Genomic DNA, 15,124 nt, shown 5'->3' with positions numbered 1-15,124 from the left:
AATTAAAAACACTATCTATTGTAACTATTTGAAAAGGTTTATAAACTGTGACTGAAGAAAACCATTTTTATCTAGGTTTTTTTATTTATTTGACAATGTTTAATAAAATTTGTTATATCTAAAGTAATATTTTCTGAATAATGAACAGGAGTTAATTGTTTTTCGAATCTCTGGGTGACCAAATATATTCTTCAAATAATTCATGTTGTCACATGATTCCCACTCATTTAACAAAGCAAAAATTAAGCACTTTTAAGGACTTATTTTTTGAAAACCTTAAAAATAGTATTATTGTTCATTATCGAATATACATATACCACCAGTGACAAGGCCAATTTTTAACCTTCTTAAAAAAAGAAATTTAATAAATAAAAAAAAATAACAAAATTTTCTTATTATAATGTACGTACTGATATAATTGTATTAATTAACAGGGCTGATATAATTGTATTAATTAATGTACTGATTTAATTGTATTAATTAACATACTGATATAATTGTATTAATCATTCCATTTTTAAAATTGAATTGTAAAATTAAGTGCAGAAATTAAGATTTGCAATTCATTTCATATATTAAAAAGAAAAATGTAAATGAAAAAATTTAGGAGAAACAATGAAAAGATTATTACAACAATTTTTTTATATTTTGCTACTAGCAGGGGTGACTGTGAGCCCAAATCAAAATTCTGGAAATTTCTTGAGTTGGAAAAAAAAACAGTTTAAATTGAAAAATTAGAACAAAAAAATTAAAACAAGGTTTTTTTCCTTTTTCTCAATATTTTTTAGTTTACTTAAAATATATTTAAAATTTTACACATACCTATACCATTTACACATGCCTATGATGACCTGGAGAAGTAATTAAAATTTACAAAAATGTCTTTCTTTCTTCAGTTTATGATCATAGCAACTATTTACTGATAAAAAATGAATATTAATCATGAATATAAGCTTATAAAGTATCTCTCTGACTCTCCCTTACAAACAAATAAAATAAACTGGGTTTTTTAGTTCCACCTATGAAAATTTGATTTCCTGAAACTTCTGTGATCAATGATTTTTTGAAACGTGTGGCCCTTCGATCTCCGGAAAGTTCCGGATCACTGTTAGCGAAAAATCCGGATTTTTTCCGGAGCACAATCAGCCGTGTACTAGACACTGATCACAGATTGAGTTGTGAGCCAATCTAGCTACACATTTAGTTAGGCCAAAAAAAGTTCTTTCTTTTCTATTAATAAATTGTTTCATTCATATGGATACATAGTAAAAGAATTAATACTAAAAACTTGAAATAAGAATTATGCATGAGAGTTTTCTTAACTGTCATTTTAAATTAAGTCCTTTTTTAAGTAAAAACAGGCCATACTAATATCCAAACACCTTAAATCATTCCACTTTTTTAATTAGGCTTAAAATAATACATTTTTTAAAAAAAAAATTCATTACAATAAATATTTTTATGAAAATTTTTGTAAAATAAAAATATAATTATGTTTGAGGAAATTTATAACTTTCAAACTAATGTTTTTTTCTTTAGTTCACAGTGAAACATGTAAATAAAAGGGTCTAAAATGACTTTTCAAAGGTATCAATACATTTCTATGGACAGAAAATTGGTAAGGTTCCTACCTAGGTGGGCTAGGATTTTTCAAACCCTGTTTATTACAGATCACTTTTTTACAGCTACTTGTCACACATTGAAATATTATACAAATTTATTTAATTCTTTATTGGAAATAGTTTTCAATAGACTCTAGCTAAAAAAACATTTCTGATACTTCCTTTCGTGGGGCTTTACATCATTCCTAAAAGCAGATGCGTTACCAGTCGAACTGTATTTCAAGAATTCTGAGGGTTTTGAAAGTTGACGTTTCTGACGTCGACTTAGGTACCCTAAAACGTTAGCGTAAAGTAGTACCTAAACCCTTAGGTACCCTAATTTTTTTTCACTTGACATGAACCCCTTGCAGGTTATCGTCGACCTCTGCTCTAGATGATAAAAGAGACTCTTTGCTTTAAAATATCATTCTTATCAACTACAGGGATGCTCAAAAATTAAGGAATTTTAAAAGCCTTGTACCAAAATTAAGTACTTTAAAGGGCCCTAATTTAATTTTTACCAGAATTAAGTACATTAAAAGGCCTTAATTATTAATAAATTAATAATAAAAATTAAGCAGTTTATAAGAACGGTGGGAACCCAGTTTAAAGACAATTTTGGTAAAACCCTTTTTTAATAAACATTATGACTTTCAATGAAATGTCCAATTAAATTATCATTTTGTTCGGCTTCACGAAAGATGCGAAAAATTATTTAAATTTTTTATATCAATATTATTACTATTATTATCAGGATTCTGACATTCAATGACAAGACATTTGGTGATGACATAATTCTTTTATAGTTTTGTAAAGAATGGGATGCAATTGGATATGAAACAACTGGCTGCTCCAATTCCACTTTGACTGGCATTAACAAAAATATGCGTAATTTAGGACTAAATATTTTTTATAAAGGTTTTGAATGTTTCGTGGCATTTGGAACTTTCTTCAAGAGATTCTCTAATTTCAGCAAATACACATTTAGTGAACCTAAAAAGCGTTGATAAGATTAAACATTAGGTTTGAAATTTTCAATGCTCTTGTAATCACTAGACTATTACATATTTAATAACATTTAATTTTAGTTTAAAAAAACATTTAGAAGCTTTTAATTTTAGGTTTTCACAACGACGTTTTTCAAAAAAGGAGCTAAAAATATAACCAAATGAAATTTTATGTTCAGTGAGAATTTGGCATATTGTTCTTTGTAAGATACATTCTCCTACTCTTAACCATTCTTATAAACTGTTATTATATACCGCTACATTGTTAGTGACAAATGTAAATGTTTCTGTGTCATCAGGATATTCCAGAAAAATTATTTTGTTTAGCATTAGTGTAACTTGATTTTAATTTACCATTCTTTCTTTTATTTTCAAATTCGATACTACTATTGGAATCTGGAATTCCGGAGAAATGTCCATACTTTAATAATCAGATCAGTTTACTTTGATTTTGTATTACAACATGTTTCCCACAATCAATCACAATTCAATACAAACTGTTGTTGTTGTTGTTACTTTACGTCGCACTAGAGCTGCACAATGGGCTATTGGCGACGGTCTGGGAAACATCCCGGAGGATGATCCGAAGACATGCCATCACAATTTTGATCCTCTGAGGAAGGGATGGCACCCCCGCTTCGGTAACCTGACAACCTGCGCGCGAAGTCGAGCACTTTACGGTAGCACAGTTTAACGAGGACCCATACCGCACACCCTCGGTCCCTACGCAGACTGATCCAAGTGGTCACCCACCCACACACTGACCGTAGCCAGTGATGCTTGACTTCGGTGATCTGCTGGGAACCGTGTCTTAACGATCAGTCCACTGCGGGACTCAATACAAACTCAATAGAGTAAATCAGTATTTGAAACAGTATTTAACTGACCTAGTTATTTTTAAATTTAAAGGGGAAGTTTAGTTAAATTACATATTACCTATTGTGTGTTCTACATTTATAAAATTTTCCCTCTCTTTCTGGATTTTTCAAGTAATCTAGTTGGAATTATATTTTAGAGTGCTTAAAAATACAGTTTGATCAGTCAAAATCGGTCATTTTCCATTTTTAAAATAATTATTTTCATCTTCAATGCATCCAACTATCATTAATTGTCAATTTTGTAGTTGGTCATTTTCTTATTCATCTAGTTGATTCACAGCTAAAGAAATTTGATTTGTTTATACAATTTTGGCTACAATGATAAGCATTAGTAATTTCTAGATTATCACAATATTTACATGACTTAGGAGGTAGATCCACGTCTGGGCAAAATGTCTTTGTTAATTTACATTAAATCTGTCATTTTCTTCATGAAATCTAAGTTTATTTTTCAATTGTTGGTTGAAATTTTGACTTGGCAGAGAAACATTTTGATTTCTTTGTGGATTATTATAATAATTTGCAGCCTCGGTGCCCAGCCTTGAAAATTTTGATTTTGTTGTCTATACTATTAAAATTTTGATTTTGGCACTTTTTGTTCATTTTGTGATAAGACAGTGGATACATCATGAACAGTTTTTGAAACAACTGTAAGCCAATCAAGTGAGATTTCGGGTTTAGAACCAAAAGTGTCTTTAATTTGTTTAAAAGAATACTTAATTGTCTATCTCCTGATAACTAACATATAGGTGAAAATTACTTGCTGCTTTGGTGTAACAAATTTATTTCAGCGCACAAATTTGGCAGCAAGTTGGGCCCCAAGTCTCATTTTTTGCTTAATGAATATTATTGGAGGTTTTGAGAACTTGGAGCAATTTTGGGAAAAGTTGGCACTTTCAAGCAAGATAGAGTCAAAATTTTACTTTGGAACAATTTGAGCAATTGATCTACCCTGTGTGTAGCTTGAATGAAAAGAGGTATAATTTAAGATATTAAAAGGTTATGCATTGAACAAAAAAGACAAACAAGATAAAGAAGAAATTATTACCTTAATACCTCTTGGCTTTGTATCAGATTTCTTCAAAAGTCTTTCCAAAGTTTGTTTCTAAAGAATAAAATCAAGTTGAAAAATTAAAATATAAAAAATATTTATATCAGCAGCCAGTAGAAATAAATAAATCTTGTTTAAAAAAAAATCCAATGTTTGTTGTTGAGAATATCTCATAATTGTTCTTTAAGTTATTTAAAGACAGTTTTTTGGAAGGTAATTTCACTGGTAATCTATAGTGTCAAGATTTAATTCTTAAAATGCAATCTAAAAGAGTAAAAATAATAAATTGATTACTGAAAAGTACAGTCTACTACTTTCACAACTCTTTGTGGTAACATAAGACAGTGAAATCCAAGAAGCTGCTTATGAGTGGTAAATATAATGAGAAAAATGCTGTTTTGTTGTATCATTCAAAGGATTAACATTGGTGGGTTAACATGAATTCAAATTTAAGCATGCAGTCAATTAAGGAGTAAATACAGGGTGGCCACTCAACTCAGGTTACAAATTTCCCTGATTTTTCCGGGTTTTCCAGTACAAATCTTAAAATTACCAGGTCAGCATGCTTTTTTTTTCCCTGCTAAAGTGTAGTTTAGGTACAAGAGAAGTGCCAATATTAGTGTATTAGTCAATATAATAGTCTAGTATTTCATTTAAAAAGTTATTTTTTTAATATCTCATCTTGAATAGATGTGGAGGAAACAATATGTTAGCTTGCAGAAAAAAACGCTTTTCGAACGAATAAAACGAATAAAAAAATTTTTAAGTGTTAAATAGTTTTTGCACAAAATGTACCAAATAGCAATGACCCAAAAAAACCTTGAATAAGTACTGTTTAATATATTTTTATTAAGCAAAAGAAAATAATTCCAGGCGATTAGAAGCCAATAAATTTTTATATTTATTTGCATTTCAATATAGAGCCATTTTATACTAAAATTTATTGAAAGAATTTTCTTTAAACCAATAATATCATAAATCAAATGCTTAAATAATGTTGTTTGTTTCAAATTAGCACTATTATTTTAAGACATATTCAGTATTTGTAAAAAGGAGTAAGGAGTAAAGGAAAAATTTTCAATTTCTTGTTGCATATTCTATGGAAAAAAATTTAAAATTAATTAAATTTTATTCTTTCTTTTTCTTTTTTAACAGAGATTAGAATATATTAAGAAATCCAATCTAATATGATTTTCTAGTTCAGATGAATTAATTGGTTTTGTTATTACATCTGAGCAATGCCACGGTTTCGCGAAAAAATTAACATTAATTTCTTAGAAAAACTATCTTATAAAACAAAAGTTTATAATCATAAAATTTTTGCATTAAGTATTTAGTAAATCATAACCTATCAAAAAACAATTTATTTTATAAAAACTGATTATTATAAGTTCAAATTAAATTAATTAAATTGCTGCTGTTGGGTGTGAATCGTGCGAAAGCAAAAAATTATTACTAATTTACAAACTGTCTAAACTGTGTGAATTTGTTTGTAATTTAAATGCAAACTTGACTGAATTTCGAAGCTGACATTTGAATAAAAAATTCTATGCAGTTGTTTGTGAAATATGATACATTATTAAGTTGAAATTTTTTACTTCAGGATCAGAAGTAAATTTTTCAAATTGGATAGAAATTTAAGATAGTGATAACCATTATAATGACTGAAAATTACATTAATTCCAAATCTTAATGCTATAAATATTATTTTTTAATTAAATAAATTCTTTAAATTTAATTAGTCTATTTCCTGTTGGAATGGTCGAATTAATATGTTTTATAACATTTTCCATCTTATAAAAGTTAGTTGAGAAATTGCTCATTTTAACTATGCAACATATATTAACAACAATGTAATATATTAACATCAATGTAACATATTAACAACAATACAAATAAAACTCACATTTCATTTAAGCAATATATTCTTAAATTTAATCATTTTAAAAATAATGGAATAAAAAGCTGTTTTTTTTTTTTAAATGTGGGAAAAAATTTTGAAAAAATTAACTATTTTTATTTACAATAAAACAAAATCTATTGAAAAAAAAATCACTGTACATTAAAAGGAAAAAAAAAAAAACAATTTTTTACTGTATTATTAGCCTATAACAAATTTTTCTGGGAAAAATTTATTTTTCTGAGCATAGGAAAAATAATAATAGCTTTATTTATTGCCTGCATAAAATTAAATAATCTTTTTGTAGCAGACAATATTTATCGACATGCCTTTTATATTTATTTCGTGGCATAGCTAGCAGCGAACAAGAAAGAGCATATGTCCAGTTGTAGCAAAAAAGATGGGTCAAATTTTTTGAAAAAAATTTTATATGAATTCTAGATTAAATTGTTTCATCATTCCTCCAGTTTCAATGAGCAATTACAGGCCCAATAAATAACTTATAATTTTTATCCCATTTACCTAAAAATTAAATAGGATGTGAATTATTGTTGTAATTTGCTATGCAAGTAGGTTTAATATCTTCCTGGCAAAAAAATTTTTTTCTTTACTCAAGAAATAAATAACTACAGAATAATCTGAAATTATTTTTTCTCTAAATACATACACTTTTCAAGCTCTAAGCAAAATGATTGATGTAAAATGTTCCAAATGAAATTAAATCGTGACTAAAAAAATTAAAACTCAGATGCTTACCTCAAATAAATAAATTAAATTTAAAAAAATATATTAAAACTTCATTGATCAATTTTAAGTTATAATATAAATAACTTAAAGTACAGCATAGTTTCAAATATTTTATTAGGTTAATGAGGTGAAATATATTATTGTAAATTAACCTTAAGGAATATTTATAGTGCTTCTCTTCATATTTTACTTCATTTCATGAAGAAAAGGTGAAATAAGAGATAAAAATAAATAAAAACAAATGTAATGAAAAGAAAAGTAGTGGTGTCTGACTGAGTGGTGTGTAAAAATAATTAATTATTAATTTAAAATAAAAATATTTACTATTATCAAAATCTTTCTTTAAACAGAAAAAATTATTTGATTATATTAAATCCCAGTGCTACAGAACAATTAATTAAGTATTTTGGTGTTGCACGTAAAACATCAAAAGTTTATTTTGAGAATTTTTTTAAAAACCAAAATGAGAAATGTCTCTGCATATTTGTGCAAGATAACCTGTTTTGTTATAGTTTATTTAAATGATTACTCTTTCCATTTTACATTAGTGTTAATTTTAAAAAAAAAACTGTACTTTGTTACTAATTCCCTTACCCCAGTTGAAAATTACAAATGATGTTGCCCTTCATTTAACAGCCTATGACTTATTGAAAACTGATATTTATAAAGTAAAAATCATTATGTCTAAATTTTCAATTTCTTACCTTGGAAATGATACCTAGTTTACTAAATATTAAGTTTCAAATTTTGGTCATCAGGTTGCCCAACTTGAAACCTGTCCCTGTACAGTGCAGAACAGAAAAAGTTTTGTTTTCCTTCTCTCTAATAAACAAATATAAATACAAAAAAAAAATTTTGATTCTAAGTTTATATATCATTTAACATGCTTTTCATACATTCCTTGGTTTTTGTCAGCTTTTTATGGTAAAAGTTGTCATGAAATCCAGAAAATCAGCATCAATACAACAACTGTAACAATTTTGCTATTAGTGTTTGGTTAGCTTTGGTGAGAAAAATAATTCATTGGACAAAAGCTTTCAGAAAAAGAGTGCAAGATAAGATCTCTAATTAAATTATAACTAATTTTTTTTGGAGAATTTTATAAAGTTAAAAATACTAAAACATTTTGAATAATTTTGTTAAAAGAAAAAAATACCCCCGAACCATTGAAACAAACTTGAACAATTAATGAATTCAGCGCACAGACTAAAAGAAGATTTAAACACCAAAAAAAAAAAAAAAAAAAAAACCCNTTAAACGCTACTTTTATAAACAGAAGCAAATATCCTAATCCTTTCTTCCACATTTTTGCCTTTCTTAAACTGCATAGTCCCATAATCTCCAAAGAAGTCAAAGATTTCTCCATTCATTTCCCAACATAAAAGAGTTTGAAATGGCATTCTAGTTTAGCAAGGGAATAATGAAGAGAATTTTAATGCAAGAAAAGTATTGCTGAGTTGATGATATTTCAACTTTTTTACGATAAATTTACGTCTAAATAAAAGTGGACATAAAGGATGGTAAAATAATTTAAATTAAAAGGAAAATTCCAGCTTTTCTTTAAAATTTGATTTTTTCAGGTTTTTATCCAAATTTCCCTGACTTTTCCAGTTTTTTTCCAGTATAAGAAAATTCCCTGATAATTCCTGGTTTTCCAGGTGGGTGGCCACTCTGAAATAACTCTGCTTGTGAAAAGGGTGGTCTGTCCTGATGGCAAACAATCGTCAGCAAGGCGCTTGATAAAACACCCATGCAATATACTGAATTGTCAGGAAAATTTGTGACAATGTATAATTAGTACAAGCTATACAATCAGGCACTACTTTATCTGAATAACAGCTTTTTTAAACATATTTTCATCATTGTGAGATAAAAACTAAATTGTTTTTTAATTTATGCATATTCATCCATTTTTACTATAGAGATTTATATGCATGAATTTGCACAAAAGGTCTGTAGAGGCTCATATTTGATAATATGCCTGTCCAAAAAGAATTCCATAATAGCAAAAATGAAAATCATATAATTTTTACCTTATCCTTCAAAAGTTTTTCTTCTGCTTGTTCTTTTCGCTTTTTAGCTTTTATAATCTTTTTCTGTATCATTTCTTCACTTAAAACTATTGTCTCTGTAACTAAAGTAAAAATTCTTCAATTAATCACTTTTTAAATGAAAAACTTCTCAACCTGAAAATATTAAGGGGTTCAATTGTTTCGAGCGCTCTATTCTCAAGAGACCCAAGAAGAAAAACGAAGAACTATAAACCGCTGTAGTTGAGGGAAAGTAATAATGGCCAAAAGAGGCAGGATAAATTTGGTATGGAATTTAGTTAGATCATTCATAAGAATAAAAGAAGAGGATCAAGAAGAGGTGATGAAGAAACCCTTGTAATTAGCTGGGTAGAAGAAACTGATTCTTAATTCAATAGTAAATTCTATAAACAAATTAAAGGCTCTCTTGCAGACCCGACAAATCAGAGTTCATTTTGCTTGAATTGTGGCTGTCTAATATCTGTTGATTTATTAAAGAAAAAGTTACTGCCGCTTTTTCAGAAAATTGTGCTTTTCATTCTGAATTCTGTTCTTTTCATTTCATTCAAAAACATTCTGATAATGCAAAAACTATTAGAATGAAAAAAAAATAATAATGAAATTTAGAGAATTGTTTATGGAACATTCTAAGAGGTTATCAATACAGTTTTCGGGACACTAATATTACAAAAGCTCAGATGATGAATGTGGCAAAGCTGAAATGAATGAGAGAAGAGATCTGAAAAGAGCTAAACAAGGGTTAAAGGCTGGAATAGCCTGGTCGGTAGGGCGCTGGTCCCATGCCCAAGAGTTCGTCGGTTTAATCTCTGCCGGCCGAAGACTACCTGCGTAGTAAATGGTGAAAGATGCATTGTTAAACCTGTTGAGTCGCAAAATCCTCCATGTTCCCATAACAAATCAATAACCCTGGGGGTACTGATCCAGGAGTTTCCTTGTCTTCTGGATTAGTCCAAAACTACAAGGCTACAGCGTTGAACAATAGTAGTCCTAAACCCAAAAATTGGGTCGGCTGTTCAACGACTTATATAGTATAATAATATAAACAAGGGTTAGTGAGCAGGAGATAGAACCACCCTAATGTATATCAATGATATTTGTGATAATCAAAAATATTCAAATCAATGATATAATTAAGATATTTTCTTTTTTGAGTCCTTTGTTAATTTAGTATTTTACATTTCTTTCACACATTGCATAGCAAATTTTCTTTACCTATATCAGTTAGAAAAATAAATTTCACATTTAAATTCTTATTTAAATCTAGATTTTTTCTTATTTTATATTTTAAGGGCATCCTTAAGGAAATTTAAAATTTGCATTCTATTTTAAATTTTAAAAAAAGGAAGAAATTAAAATCATTATTCAAAATAATTAAAGAGAACATTTGTAAGCATTATACTATAAACATATAAAGAAATATTCAATTATAGATGATGGTTAAGTAAAATAAGTGCAGAAATTTACTTAAAAATGTCTCAAAAAGTTTTATATATTTTGAAAGTAATTCTTTCAAATATTTTTTTTAAAAAAAGCATTTAATGAGATGTCCTTAGATGGTGAGCTTTCAAAAAAAAAATTTAACATCATTCAGATTGTAAAAGTTAACATATGAAACTAACCTGTATACCATTTTTAATGATTTCATTGAAATTGAATTGTAAAACTAGGTGCAGAAATTAAGATTTGCAAATTTTTTTCATGCATATTAAAAGAAAAAGAGTAAATAACAAAATTTGGCAGAAACATTGAAATAATTATAACAAGTTTTTATATTCCGCTACTAGATCAGCAAATGTGTTATATTTACTTTTATGATGAACTTTAACAAAATTATTTCCAACCAAACCAGGTATTAGGAATAACTTTTGCATAACGTTACTAAATATTCTGGCAAAAAACATGAATTAATTTTAAAGCAACCAAAAATTGAACAAAAACTAAAAATAGTATATTAAGTTGCAATGTTAACTGAATAAAATTATTATTAAAGTCTAAGGATCTGTCAGTTGAGTAGATTTATATTTTATGTAACAATCTGATTATCCTTAAGAAATAAAAATAATGGTGTAACAATCTAAAACTTTAAAAAAAAAAATTTACATTGCAACAAAGCAAATTATAAATAGTGACCAAATACTTAACAAGCAAATCATGCTTTTTTTTTTATTTAGTACTTAGAAAGAAAAAAAAATTTAAGTATTTTTTTTTCAAAAAAAAAAAAAAAAAAAAAAAAACTTGAGGTTTTCATCAAAAACCCAACAAACCCTAGGTTTATGATGAAAAACCTAGGTGGGTTGGGATTTTTCAAGCCTTGTTTCTTACAGATCTGTTTATTTTTAGTACAATCATGAATTTTAAAAAATGCTATGCTTTCTATAAATTTACGTTTGCTTATTACACATTGAAATATTATACAAATTCATTTTATTCTTCAAGATTTTAGGAAATAGCTTTCGTTTTATGGATCCTAGTTCAAAAATTTTCTCATACTTCTTTTCTTAGTGTTTTACTTAATCCCTATAAGCAGATGTGTTACCAGTAGAACTGAATATCTTGAATTCTGTCAATTCTGAAGGTTACTGTGAGTCTTGTACTTAGGGACCTTAAAACTGCAACCCCACCCCCCACCCCAAAAAAAAAGAAAAACCTAAAGCACTATATCCTTTTTAGAATGCTTCACTCTCCTCATATCCTTTTGCCTAGAGTATTATTCTAGGCAAAAGGCAGAATTATATTAATGAAAGAACCAATATATTAATGACTGGGCATGCTTTCTTCCCCTTACCTATAGCTCTCCTACATACATTTGTCTCTCTGCATGGTTAAATTTCAAGTGATAAAAGAACAACATTTCGTTTTAAAAAACTGAACTGAAAAGTTGTTCCTATCAACTATAGTGATGTTAAAAAATTAAGGACATTTAAAAACCTTTTACCGCAATTAAGTACTTTTAAGGGCCCTTATTTTCCAAAATAAAAATTAAGCAGTTTTTAAGAACCCTGTAAATATTTTAAAACTGTAACTTTAAACAAAAAAACAAAAAAATTTAAGAAACCTGAAATGATATAGAATCTAATAAAATAAACAGATTGAAAGTACTGACAAAAAAATTACAAAACAAGACTCAAAAAGGGTAAAAATTAATTATAAAAAAACTATTTTAACTTATTCTAAAGTTTTTGCATACCTACAGAAACTAATCTAAATATATATTTTTCTTGTTTTACGATAAACACTGGTATTTCTTAATCTATTGGCCACACTAGTCATTTTCGCAAGCTGCCGTAAGTAATTATTTAAGTAATGTTAAAAACCGGCTGATACGTTAAGTATTTATTTAGATTCCTTTTGTTAGGTTACCATTTTTTAGAGTTTAGGAATGTTGATTAACAGCAACTATTTATTTAGGTCTAAAATTACTGTAGAAATTTTAAACATAAACAGTGCTGTCATATCTACTATTTGCGACAAAGTTAGCTTTTTCAGAGCACCCCTGTGACAAAATTTTTTCGGGATTTCATTGGCATACCTCTCTAGTACTAATACTAATATCTTTTTGCAAGGTACTTTTAATAATAACAAATATACATGTTACTGATTTAAAGTAACCAAAGCATCAAATTTTAAAAAAAACTTTATGAATAAAATTATTATTTTTAATTTGAATACATATTGGTTTTTTATTAAAATATTATGGGTAATATACTCGCATTTTGTAGGGAAAGAAAGCGCTCTATATCTTTTTTGCGTTTTGTAAATCATCATCAAATTAAAAAAATTAAAAATAGGGAAATCTGTAGTAGTAACTACTGAAGAAAAAAAACAACGGCGAAGTCACGCAAAACAGACTCTTCAAAAAGAGGTTACTAAACATGTGTTTTCATTTCGAGATTCAGTTGTTGTAATAAATAATATCGTATTAAAAATATAATATTTTAAAAGCTATGTGGAAATTCAAGTAATAACTGCAAAAAAAAGGGAAGAAAAAGAAAACCAAATTTTTTTACCCCTTCATTTCTCATTATTCTGAAATGAGAATAAAAAAGCATTTTCCCCCTACTCAGATGCATCGTTTGAATATAGCTTTGAAAAAAAAAAAAATCTTTTGAAAATTTCTGAAAGAAAGAAAAATCAAAATTTTTTACTTCTCAAAGGAAAAATCTTTCCGCAAGAACTCTATATAGTTCTGCAACAATGTTGCCACGATTCTACCACGGGACAGAGCAATAGCATAAAAATATTATACGATCGAGAGAACGGCATCGTTTGAATATAGCTTTGAAAAAAAAAAAGATCTTTTGAAAATTTCTGAAAGAAAGAAAAATCAAAATTTTTTACTTCTCAAAGGAAAAGTCTTTCCGCAAGAACTCTATATAGTTCTGCAACAATGTTGCCACGATTCTACCGCAGGACAGAGCAATAGCATAAAGATATTATATGATACTGAAGTACGGCTAGAGAGAGGCTTGAAGAACATAATGGAGCATTGAGATTATTTCAGCCCAAGACACAGATTTTAACACTTCTGCTGCCTACTATGCTGATATGGGAGTGTTTGTGTGATTTAATGACAGATTTTCAATTATTACAACAATTCAATATATAAAGAACTTAGGCAATAGCACAAATATCTCTTGAAAATTGAAATCAAAATACTTTGTGCCAACAGGACCTGCAGGCAACAAGTAGATGGCGCAAAAAATAATATCAAAATATTGTTTAAAGCTAATTAAGGTGTAAGGATGGGGTTAAAAAATTACAAAATTTAAACACAGCTGTGTTGTGCACTCAGCTTGGTAACTATTAAAGTTTATGTGTAGTATGAGATAATTTTAAGAGGTAACAAAAACTAGTTATTTAATATGAAAAATGTTTATAAGCTAGTTATTTAATATAAAAAATGTTTTTTTTTTCAGTTTGAATCAGAACATTAAGAAAGCAAAAGTAAAAATTCCTTAGTTTTACTTAGTGCAAGTTAATGTTTTTTATATGACAAAAATATTGAAAAACAAATAAATAAAAAAGATGCGTACCAACAGGGAGAGCTTCTTCCTTTTCCTTTTGTGCTTTACTTTCTAAGAGTGAACGCTAAAATATAATAAAGAAATTATTAATTGTTTCTGCTGAATAAGAAAGAAAAGCAATAAACACAGAAATATAAAACGAATCTATGCTGTTCTTTTTATAATGGTAAGTAACCAATAAAAAGCATAAAATTAAATTTCCGGTGAATTAAACAAACAAATAGTTCGACTAATTTAGGGGTGCACAACCTGCTGCCCGCGGGCCAGATGCGGCACTTCGACTAATGAAGTGCGGCCCGCGAAAGCTTCTAAACACAATAAAAAAAAATTTAAAAATGGCAATTTTTAATCGCACTTTTAAGTCATCATGTTTTGACACAATCAATTTTAACAGATTCTAAAAAAATGTACGTTTAACATGCTTTCTTTAAGCCGATTTTGTCGTAAATAAAAATTAATTTTTTTTAAAACAGTTATTTTCGCTTTTCTACGTGATTTCGAAAATCCCGAATTTTTAATACGTCGCGAGTTTCAGATCGCCCATTTAAATAATCACTTTTTGGTGCACTTTATTTGTGACGATTTCATCTTAAATCTAAGTGATTTTTTTATCCTTTTTTTTTGCAAGTAATTTTTTTATCCTTTTTTTTTATCCTTTTTTTTTCAGCAGTTATTGTTATGCGTTCCCACGCATTATAAAAAATTCCAATTATTCTATTACAACATGCAAACTTTAAATTGTGCATTTGACGCGCTTTATTCGTGTTGAGTTCAGCATAAATATAAGTAATTTTTCCCCCCAATTATTTCTACACTTTTCCACATGATTTTGACGATCCCGTTATTTAACTATGATGTTATTACG

General features: G+C 27.9%; 1 non-coding gene across 1 annotated transcript; it reads right to left on the bottom strand.

The window, feature by feature from the left end:
- Positions 1-4,535: 4,535 nt before the first annotated feature.
- Positions 4,536-14,374, bottom strand: LOC107441061 (uncharacterized). The gene is made up of 3 exons (XR_011637093.1): positions 14,269-14,374; positions 9,218-9,318; positions 4,536-4,591 (listed from the first exon to the last, which is right to left on the bottom strand). It is a non-coding gene; the product is annotated as an uncharacterized protein (transcript).
- Between the last annotated feature and the right edge of the window lie 750 nt (positions 14,375-15,124).

Source organism: Parasteatoda tepidariorum, chromosome 6 (genome assembly GCF_043381705.1).
Source record: "Parasteatoda tepidariorum isolate YZ-2023 chromosome 6, CAS_Ptep_4.0, whole genome shotgun sequence".
In the NCBI taxonomy this organism is placed as follows: Eukaryota; Metazoa; Arthropoda; class Arachnida; order Araneae; family Theridiidae; genus Parasteatoda; species Parasteatoda tepidariorum.
The sequence above is the reverse complement of the archived record's forward strand: the minus strand, read 5'-3'. Positions and strand labels throughout refer to the sequence as shown.